Below are 11,475 nucleotides of genomic sequence, written 5' to 3'. Positions count from 1 at the left end.
CCGCAGTATGCATCTGTAGACCCAGACATTTGTTGGTATAGCTTGGCCAGGAAAGATCTCTTATCTGTTCTGCTTTCCATACTCTGACAAGGCACATGACATCCATTCTGGCCTAGATGAGCTGGCTGTCATGTCCCCTGTGTGCATCTTGAGCATGCTGTCCATTGCACACATAAACTTCAAGGTTGGACCACATTTCTTGTGATTTTCCCTGTGGCAGGGTTTTGAATCCAGCCATGTAGTTGGGAAATCTCCAGGAAACCTCACCTAGGGTGACCTCAGACTTGACTTTTGTGTGTACCAGGCAGTGCAGGATCAGGTTTGGGTCATCACTTGCAGCAGCCAGTGCACATACTGGTGAATGCAGCTGCCTGGTCATTTCTGCTCCCAGCCCCATCTCTCATGTGAACTGCTAAGTGTTACAGCTTAGTCCAGTCTAGCCTGTCACAGACCCAGTCTTCATGCACACCAGTGAGTGCCCATGGCCTACTTGGGGTGGCCCATACTAACACCACCAGGACCACCCCCAGCTGCATTTTTTGCATGTGCTGGCCTATGGAGCAGTCTCCATCACTCTGTCCCGCCTTTCATCTGGCTCTCGTGTACTCCCATGGGCACTGTAGCTTAGCTTAACTGACATGCCCTAGACTGATTGCCCACACATGCTGATGGGTGCTGCTGCCGTGTCCAGCCTGGCCTGCTCCCAGCCCTGACTCTCATGCTTACTAGAAGGAGCTGTAGCCCAGCAGTGGACTGCCTACAGTTCCCCTACCAGTCATGTTCTCAGCCTTAGATCTTGTGCTTGGCAGGGGATAATACAGTTCAATCTGACATGACTTGCATCCAGTCCCGGTACTTGCTAGTGGGTATAGTAGCCTAGTCCAGCCTGCCCTGCCCTCATACTTGCCCACCCCTCATTCCAGCTTTTATGCTCACCAGTGGATGCTGGCAGCTTAGCCAGGAAGTTTCTGAATTTCCCCTATTAGGCCTGCTTTCAGCACCAGGTCTTGTGTATACCAGTGGGTGCTGTGGCCCGGTCTGAGACTGCTAGTCCCAAGGATTAGCATTTGCCAGTAGATTCTATAGTTTGCCTCAGTCCAGCCTTACGTATTTCCAGCCTGAACCCTCCTGTGAATAAGCTGGTGTTTTAGTCCAACCCAAAATGGCCTGGGCCCTATCCTGGCTCTTGCTCATGCCAATGTGTGCTGTGCACTGGCCCAGCCTGGCATGCCCTCAGACCTGGCTTACACATATGCTGACAAGTGCTACAGCTCAGCCTACCCTGGTTTGTTCCCAGCCTTGGCTTTCATGCTCATAACAGGAGATTTTCCTAGCAGGACAGATCCCCAAGTTCCCCTACAAGGTTTGCTCCCAGCCCCAGATTTTGCGAGTGCCAGAAGGTGCCACTACCAAGCCTAACATGGCCAGCCCCGCAACCCCCAGTCCAGGAACTCACTGGTGAGTGCTATGGCCCAATCTGACTGGCCCTCACCTGTTCTGGCTCTCGATGTGGGTGCTACAGCCTGTGACACTCTCAGATCTGTCTCGCATGTAATTGTCAGGTGTTGCAGTCTAGCCTGGCTTGTCTTATACCCATTCTTGTTCTTATGAACACCAGCGGGTAGTGGAGCCTATCGAATCTGAACTGACCCCAGACCCAGCCCACATGTGTGCTGATGGGTGCTACAGCCTTGCCCAGCCTGGTCTACTCCAGCCCTGGCTCTTGCAGTCACCAGTGGGAGCTACAGTCTAGCAGAGATGTTCTGCAAGTTCCCCTACCAGGCCTGCCCCCAGCTCTGGATCCCACATATTCAGGCATGTGCTGCTGTTCTGCTTGGCATGGTCTGCTCTCAGTCCTAGCCTTTGTATGTGGTGGCAGGTGATGTAGCCTGGCCCTATTCAGTCTTCTCTCAGCCCAAGCTCTCTGCAAAAGCCTACAGGTGCTGAGGTTCCATTGGAGCAAGCCCACAAGTTCCCTACAGAATCTGACCCCAGATCTGTTTCTCTTTCATTCTGGGTGTGTTGTGGCCCACCTTGATGTGGCCCACACCCTGGTCCTATACTCCTGGATGGGTACTATGCCTAGCCAGACATGTCTGTCAGTCAATTTTGCATGTGCAGGCAGTGAGCGGTCTTCCATGTGTGTGGGTGCCTTTGTCTGACCCAAATATGCACTCTGGTTTTGCCCCTCTAAACCACTCTATTTCAGCTCCCTTGCCTAGCTGTGAGTATAGTGGCCTGGTCTGTAGAAACCCCAGAAGTCATTTCTTCCATGTCCAACATACCTTCTGCTGCTCCCACTGTAGCATGTTCTCGGACACCAATCTTGTAGCCTTCCCACCTGGGGGTCAGGGTGTCTTGTCCCGGCCCAGCATTCCCCCCTCCCTGCCTTCCCCATGTATCTTTTTTAAAAATGTCTTTATACAATTTATTCAACCAATGTTTCATATATAAGCTAGAAGGCATATATTAGTTTAGTCAACACTAACTAGACTTCTCCTACTACATATGCATTTCATAAAATAAAAATTTCAGAAAGTGTATTACCAAAAGAGAAGAAAATAAGGAGACTCAAAGTCTATTACAATAATAGACTTTGTACTTGTACTTCTATAGTATTCCAGTGGTGGCTATCCCTAATTTTAGTTCAGGAAAATCTAAACTCTGATTCTTATGAATTTTTATTTGAGTCACATGATATTTAAGCAATCTAATTCTTTTTTTATTGTTTTTTGATACAATTTAGTTGGTGGTGGGCTCTTCCCTTCCCCTCCCCTATCTCTCATCCCCCTCCCCCAAATTCCCTACACTCCCCTCTGTTCTCTTCTCTAGAATCATAATGTATGTTTATCATGAATTTTCCCAAATCCATCATGCTTCCACTGGAGTATCTCCCAGCTATGTAGGAGAGTAACTTTCCATTTTAGGTTAATTCTTGTATCCTGGGGTCTAATGTAGATACAGTGAGGATTAGGCCTTTATTGTTTATGGGCCGTACCAATAACAGTTATATGTGGACACTGACAATCACAGGTGGTTATAAACAATCCACCTCTTGTGAATGGTTAACTAATGAATTACATCACAAGTTCTTGTTACATTATGTACAAGTAAGTATAAAGTAACTGATTAACATAGAGTTAAATTCACATATGATATCTCTAGATTTGGCATCATATTATACTATATTAGAACAAACATATGATACCTGATCTTTTGGGGGAAAAAAGAAATAGAGAAAAAGAAAAAAAGAAACAAAAGAAACAAAAGAAAAGACAACTATGCTGGCACACTGGTATAGTTAACACAAATTTGGCTTGAAGCAGGCCTAGAATACCTCCCTGCTATTGGTTGCTTTTCTCCCAGTAGTCTAACACTTGCCTAGGTACACGGCAACCTAGGCAGTTGCCTACAGCTGGGAGGCTCTTACTTCGAATTCTGTCTTCAATAGTCTCTCATTATTTTACCATAAATCCAGGAGTATGAGCTGAACTGAGACCAGCCTGTCACCAATATGCCACCATGATGTAATGAGAACAGAGTATATGGAACCCGATTTAAGGTCACAGGCAGAGACTTCTCTGCACGGTTCCTGACAGTTACACGTTTTAGCTTCATAGTCAACAAAATGGGAATAATACTGTTTCCCCGTTTTCTCCGTAAATTTGAATGTTTATCTGGAAGACTGAGGATAAATACAAGTTAATAAAGTTTAGATAAAAAGAGTTGCAGTAGCAGGGTTCAAGTTTCCAGATAGATTGGCTTATTTATCTATTAGATTTCTTTCTTTCTTTTTTTTCTGAAATAAAATGAATAGCTTATTTATCCACACCCACAAATTTCACTAGTAAGCACATTTTGATAATCAGAAAGAATTATTGACAAATGTGATTACAAAAAGTATCAGAAAATTAGTTTCAGGCTTCTGTATACATGGGAGCTTAAAGCTGTGAACTGTCATATGGAAAGTGGGCCAAATCACAGCTCTATTATGTGGGAGGATTTTCCCTGGGAATATTTACACAGAGCCCACGTGATTCCTGACTTGAGTCAGATAATGATTTTTCCAGTTCAGAAACTTCTAGTGGTTGCTGCTTTGAATCCTGTTCATGCATTCAACATCCTTTATTGGGTTCCAAGTCTGTGCCAGCGTACTGTTGGGGACCATGCTTATAAAGTTGACTGAGACTGGTACAGTGGGGCCACGAACCCTCTGAACACCCTGTGGTGGTTCTTTTTCTATGACTCAGTTGGCTCTGGCAGACAGAACTGTTTTGTGGGTGTCATTTCTCTTTATGCTGTCATTGTGGGCTTTGGTGTCAGGCAGCCTTGTTGTAGCTCTGCCACTTCCATTTGTCCACCTGTCTCCTCAGCTGGAGGCAATAATGTTGCCAACCTCGTAGGAGTATAGTGAGAATGAAAAAGATGTGCTCAGGACAGGCACCCCACTAAACTTCTGCTCTGGCAACCCATTTCTTGCTGTCCATATGGAGTGTCCCTGACATCAACCCATCCTTCATTCCTCTACCATCCCCAACTGTCAGAAATAAACCATAAACCTGGCTTTGCTCCCTTTCAGTTCCCTGTATTTGCTATGTTCATTTAAACCTGTATCAGTATGTTAATAACAGCCGATACTGTATTTGCATCCCAGCGTGAGGAGCTTGGGAGCATCCTTATAAGGATATTTTCTTTTTCCATTGAGTTATGCAGCAAGGATTTTTTTAAAGTCAACATTCATCCAGCAATGTGAAATGTTAAGGGAAAGGAGAATATTGGGAAGGTAAAGGATCAAGAAGAGAATGAGAAGGGAGAAGATTGAGTTGGACAGAGAAAGGACAGGGGCAAGTAAGGTAGGCAGAGAAGAGAAGGGGAATATGTAGATAAACTGAAGTTTCAGGAATGATACATTCACACTGACTGAAGTCAGGGTAAGCCAGAAATGGAACGAAAGAGCAGGAGAAAGCTGAAAGGAGTGTCAGAGATCTGTTCGAACTCTCAGAATTCACACAGACCAGGTTGCATCTAGTATACTGCCTGATGTATACTACTTAAAATACACGTGCAGAATAACAGTATGTGATAAAGTCAACAGCTGTATCAATATCTTATTTAGGCACACTACCATCATCATCCTGTTCACAGAGCAGAAAATATCATAGCTATTTTACCTAATGAGTTTCATTGAAAAGGCCAGTTTTACTCTTTTAAAAATGTATTAGGGCATGGTGCAGTAGCCTAGTGACTAAATCCTCACCTTGCATCTGCCAGCATCCCATATGATTGCTGGGTCGTGTCCTGGCTGCTCCACTTCCCATCCAGCTCCCTGCTTTTGGCTTGGAAAGCAGCCAAGGATATCCCAAAGACTTGGGACCCAGCACCTGTGTGGGAGACCTAAAAGAAGCTCCTGGCTTCAGATCAGCTCTGTTAGAGGTCATTGTGGCCACAGGGGGAGTGAACCGGTGGGCAGAAGATCTTCCTGTCTTTCTCTCTGTAAATCTGACTTTCCAATAATAAAATAAGTAATAAATATTTTTTAAAATGTATTTATTATGGGGCTGGAGCAATGATTCAATTGACTAATCTTCTGTCAGCAAGTGCTAGCATCCCAGTATTTATTTTTTAAAATAAATACATTTTTAAAAAGATTTATTTATTTGTATCAGAAAGGCAGATTTACAAGGAGGAGAGACAAAGAGAAAGATCTTCCATCTGCTGGTTCACTTCCCAAGTGACCACAATGGCCAGAACCGAGCCAGTCTGAAGCCAGTAGCCAGAAGCCAGAAGTCTCCAGGTCTGCCACATGAATATAGGGTCCCAAGAGAGTGCTTTCCTAAGCCTCAAGCAGCGAGTAGCATGGGAACTGGAGCTGTTGGGACACAATAAATACTTGCAATGTGAGGGTTAGACAATTGAGGCATCATGCTTGGTCCCACAAGAATTCTTTTTAAAAGTGTTTATTTTCATCTATTTGGAAGTATATGTGTGTGTGTGTGAGAGAGAGAGATTATTTTATTCTTTGATTCATTCCTCAAACGCCTGTAACAGCCCTGGCTGGGCAGGCCAAAGCCAGGAGCCAGGAACTCCATCCTGGTTTCCCAAATGGGTGGCAGGGCCTGAACCACTTGGAGCTTCTGTTGTGTCTGCAGAGCATTAGCAAAGAACGGAATCCAAAGTGGAGCAGCCAGGGCTTGAATCAGTACTCTGGTATAGGATGCTGTCATTGCAAGTGACAGCTTAACCTGAAGTCCTACGACTCAGGCCCTAGGCCTCACATTCTGACACTTACAAAGTCTTTTACATACTTTTTCTTATAATTTTCATGAGTTTTTTTTTCTTGTATTTTGTAATATTGTGGGCCTTTCTTATTCAAAGGAAAGCCTCTTTGAAGATCTCAAATTTGAATTTTCTTGAAGTTTCACTTGCTTTTTTCCCTTATGAATACCTTGGGCACTCCAGACATTCTCCTATCTGTTGGTTTGTATCTGGTGCTTTTTATTGTTATGAATTATTATATTTCTTATTGCAAGGAACATTGCTGACAATGCTTTATTTCATTTGGCTTGTAAATGCTGATGCTGCTATCCTCCGGGTCAGAGAGAGGTCACAGTCTGTTCTCAAACAGAATCGCTGGGTCCACCATATGACTGTGAGTTTAATTAGTCCCCCATACTGGTGTGGCAGCACTGAATCTTCCTGCTGAATGGAACCCGGAGAGTGCAGCTGTTCTGCTTCCTCTACCTTCTGGCAGATGGGTTCCCACCCTTCAAGAGAGAAGGCTGTTGGAATTGAACTGAGGGGATGTTTTTGAGTTCTTAGAGATACCAGTTCCACAGTCTCTGTGTCTGATTTGGGGGCTTACCCACCTGATAATTAAGATGTGCTCTTTCTTTCTACAGGAAATAAATTTTGTTCTCATGAAATTGTTCTCTCTGGTTTGAGGTTCTATAATAAGAAACAATTGTCAAAAACCTCTGCCAGGGAAAGTCTCCTGTGGTTTCAGGTTATAATGGTTTTCATTTTGTCTTCTGTTGGCTATACAATAGGGCACAGTGACATAAGTTAGCTAGTGCTAATTTCTCTTGCTGTAAGGTAAAAAACTGTTTTTCCGCACAAATTTTAGAATGAAAAATGCCTTGGTTAGAATCTTGATCCTATTGTCAGCTTTTAGTTTTGTTGTTGTTGCTGCTGCTGTTCTTTGCTTTTTATAGTTTTTGGGAGGGAGAGAGGTATGTATGTAGGGAGGGAAGAATAAAGAAAGGAAAGGAAAAGAGAGAAAGAGAGAATCTTTTTCTCCTGGTTTACTGCCCACAGCAGCTTAGTCTGAGCCAGGGTTGGAGTTGGAAGCTAAGGACTCAAACTGGATCCCCTGTGTGAGGGTTAGGGCCCAACTATTTGAGCCATCACCTGCCGGGTTGCAGGGTCTGAAACAGCAGCAAGCTGGAAATGGAGGCACATCCAGGAGCTGAATCCAGACACTCTGATATGAAATATGGGTGTCTTAATTACTAGGCTGAACATCCACCCTTCCTCTGAGCTTTATAACCTTGGGAAATTTACTTCACTTCTCTAGTCCTCAATTTCTCTTTCTGGAAAAAAACAATGATTAAAAAAATTTTTTTAATAAAGTGAGATCGGCACAATGACTCATTTGTCTGATCCTCCAACTGTAAGCAGTGGCATCCCATATGGGCACCAGTTCATGCCAGATGCTCCATTTCCTATTCAGTTCCCTTGGTTGTGGCCTGAGAGAACAGTGGTGGACAGCTCAAGTTTTTGGGACCCTGCCCCCACATGGGAGACCCAGGAAAGGCTCTTGGCTCCTGCTTTCAGACTAGTCTAGCTCCAGACAATTGCGACCATTTGGGGAATGAACCATCAAAAGATTCTCTCTCCCTCTCTGTAACTCTGTTCTCCACCAGGACCCATATAGGATGCCAGTACCACAGTGGTTTTACCTGATAAACCACAGCATTGCCCTTAAATTTTTTTTTGAAAAATGATTTATTTTATTTATTTTAAAGATAAAGTTATATATATAGAGAGAGAGGCAAAGACAGAGAATGAGAGAGATTTTCCATTAATTGGTTCCCTCCCCAAATGGCTGCAATGGCAGGGACTGCCAGGCCAAAGCCAGGAGCCAGGATCTGGATCTTCTAAATCTCCCACATGGGTGCAGGGGTGCAAGGAATTGGGCTATCTTTCATTGCTTTTCCAGGCACATTAGTAGGGAACTGAATTGGAATTAGAGTAGCCAAGAATAAACTAATGTCCATATGGGATGCTGGCATCGTAGGTGGCAGTTTAACCTATTTATGCCACTACCCCAGTATCAATAATAATGGTTTCTACTTAGAGATTTTAAAGAGGATTTAGTAAATGTAAAGACCTTACGTGCTTGGCATATAAAATGCTCAATAAATGTTAACTGTTGTCATTGCTGCTTGACGCCTATTGTGATACCAAGGACCTTTCCATCACACCTGGTTTTCTCAACATTAATGACTTACCCAATGTTTTTCTGGCATGGATATTGTGTTACAGATAGTTAAGCCACATTTCAGGTGCCTGCGTCCTGTATTAGAATATATGGTTTAAGTCCAGGCTGCTCCACTCTTTTGGTCCAGCTTCTTACTGATGGGCTTGAGAGGCAGGAATAATGGCTCAAGTACCTGGGTCCTTGCCACCCACGTGAGAGATCCAGATGTGATTTGTTTTCCTGGCTTTGGCGTGGCTCAGTCCTGGCTATAGTAGGCAATTGAGGGGTGAACCAGTGAACAGACAATCAATCTCTCAACTCTCTCTCTCTCTCTGTTTCCTCTTTGTATCATTGACTTTCAAATAAATGAAAATCTTTAAAAATAATTTCTCTTTCTTTCTCCAACATTTAAAAATTCCAAATAAATCTGTACTTTTTCAGAAAAGAATTTTTTGTTATTCTTTTATGCTTTAGGAATTTTCAGGTTTGTGATGCTAGGATGAGAGGATTCTGGAGAGTTATTTGTGGAGGGTATTGACTTAGCTGTCACCAATAAGCTCCTGGAGAGGTTGCTTTATTAATATTCTCAGTAAGGCAGTTCACCAGGTGACCTGTCTCTCTGAATTGAGAAAATTAACTTGACAGTTCCTAGTTCTCTTGGGAGTTTATACATACAGACAGATCCTAGAGCACGGTTCTGAGTAGCAGGTGCTGAATGAAGCATACAGTGTTTATGGAGCTTACATTTCAATGGAGAAGTTTGAGTAAGCAATTTATCACAGTATGTCTAGGAAAGTTTCTCTGATGAAAGGATGTTCGAGCAGAGACTTGAATGGAGCTGTGTAGGTATATGATGGAAGAATGTTCCAGGAAGAGGGAATGGCAAATCACAAAGGCCCTGGGGCAGGAATGGGCATCATTTGAGACCGATAGAGTACAATGTATTTGGAGCACATGAAGTAGGAGGGTGGAGAATGGTAGGAGAGGCATTCAGAGAGACTGCCAGATACTGGATCATGGGGACTTTGTGAGCTATGGCAGGATTTTTATGACAATCTCAAGTATAATGTAAAGCAATTGGAAGCTTCTGGGAAGGGATATGCAGGAGAAAATGAAGTGGAAAGTAGTCACATATATTTTGATATTTAGCCTAGCATCTGTACTGAGTGCTTGAAATCCATGTCATTCTGGTTACTAAATATTTTGAATTTTATACCTGCTTTCAAGATAAGGGTGGGCAGAATCTTCTGAGATACTACAGCCAAGGAGCTAGGTAATGAGAACTGTGGATCATAGATTGTTTTGTTTTGTTTTTGAACAGGGCTAGCTAAGGAATTCTGTTTTGACCACATTGCCCTTAAACAAGTTGTCAAGGAGGCATTTAGAAAGATAAGTCTGGAGTTGAGGGTAGAGTTCCAGATCAAAAATATGAATTTGAGAATCATCAACATTTATATATTATTCTGGTTACTATTGCTACAGAACAAGTTATCTAAAATATTTGGCAGTTTAACAAATTGTTAGATAACTGTTATATTAGCACTAACACAATTTAGTAGTTTAGCACATTGATTCCCAATTTCAAGGATGCTGTGCCTCAGTCCACATCTGACAGTGTGATGCAAGTTTAATCTACTCCATAATGACTGAGTCTTTTCTGGGAAGATTTGGCATTCTTTTTTTTTTTTTTTATTAATTGCATTGCATTATGTGACACAGTGCTATAGGAACTGGGATTCCCCCACCCCTCCCCGAACCCTCTCCCCATGGTGGATTCCTCCACCTTGTTGTATTACCACAATTCAAATTCAGTTGAGATTCTTTCATTGGAAATATTTACCAAGCATAAAGTCTAGGATCTTATTGTCCTGGTGAGTTCAACGATTTCTTGGTGAGACCATCTCTGGTCTGAAGGTAAAGCCAGCAAAGTATCATCCCAATCTATTAAAAGCCCCAACATAACATCAACAACAATTTATAACATTATGGTATTAATTGACATGGTATTAATTAACCAGTATGTTAATAGGAAAATGCGGGTTCTTAACTACATCCTGTGACTTCTTCATAGACATTTCAATTTTGGTTTATATTCATCCGGGTTCTATACACCTTAAAATGTCTATAGATTACTATTCAGCTGTCTCGTGTCTATTTTCATTTTAGTATTTAGCTGTTTATAGTGTTGAAGCATGATTTTGCTGAACTTGGTTGTTTTTCGGATGGTCTGAACTGGCTTATAACCCTGACAAGACATGTGTCATCAGTTTAGGTACAGAACATATTTTTTAGGAGGGGTGTGCAGAGAAATCTCCAGTACCCCAGTGAGGCATAACTAATCTTTGTGTCCCACCTAGTGAGGTATGAGTAAATCCACGCTGACCATTTCCTGCCTGATTCTAAGCTTTCCTTGTTGTTGTCTATCCAATCTAAGTTTTTGTTTGTTTGTATGCTTGTTCGTTTGTTTTGGGAGATTTCTGCAGTGATCCTAATGGTCATTGCGAGAGATGGTGGGGAGCTAGGCGAGGACCAGAGAAAGCCCTCCTCCCTAGTCCCGAAGGAAGTTTATTATTCTTCTGTTTCTGCAGACCGCTCAGGGCTCCTGGTTGTCGTTCCGATGACGCTGGTTTCTGCACGGCAGAATTTGGACTTCTTCCATCCCCTGTGGAAGCTCCAGATGGGGGTGGGTGACCTCAGAGTTCTTGGCCTCCAAAGGCACTCCTATTCCCTGTGGTCTCCTTGGCAGTTGGGATGTAGTCCTTGGTGTCCGTACTGATAGTCCTTGGTGAGGATCTGGGAAGATACTTGGCATTCTTGACTAGGCTGACTTAACAGCTGAGAACTGGAATCTTCTGGAGGCAGCTTCAGTCATGTCTGGCTGCTGATGTTGCTTAGAGCTACTGAACCAGTATTCACATGTGGGTTGGGTTCCCAACTAGCATGGCAGCCTTGGAACAATTGAACTTCTAATAACTGACTGTTTCACAAAGCAGTGC

Source organism: Ochotona curzoniae, unplaced genomic scaffold (assembly GCF_017591425.1).
Source record: "Ochotona curzoniae isolate NIBS_2020 unplaced genomic scaffold, NIBS_Ocur_1.0 scaffold_4683, whole genome shotgun sequence".
Taxonomy (NCBI): domain Eukaryota; kingdom Metazoa; phylum Chordata; class Mammalia; order Lagomorpha; family Ochotonidae; genus Ochotona; species Ochotona curzoniae.
The sequence above is the reverse complement of the archived record's forward strand: the minus strand, read 5'-3'. Positions refer to the sequence as shown.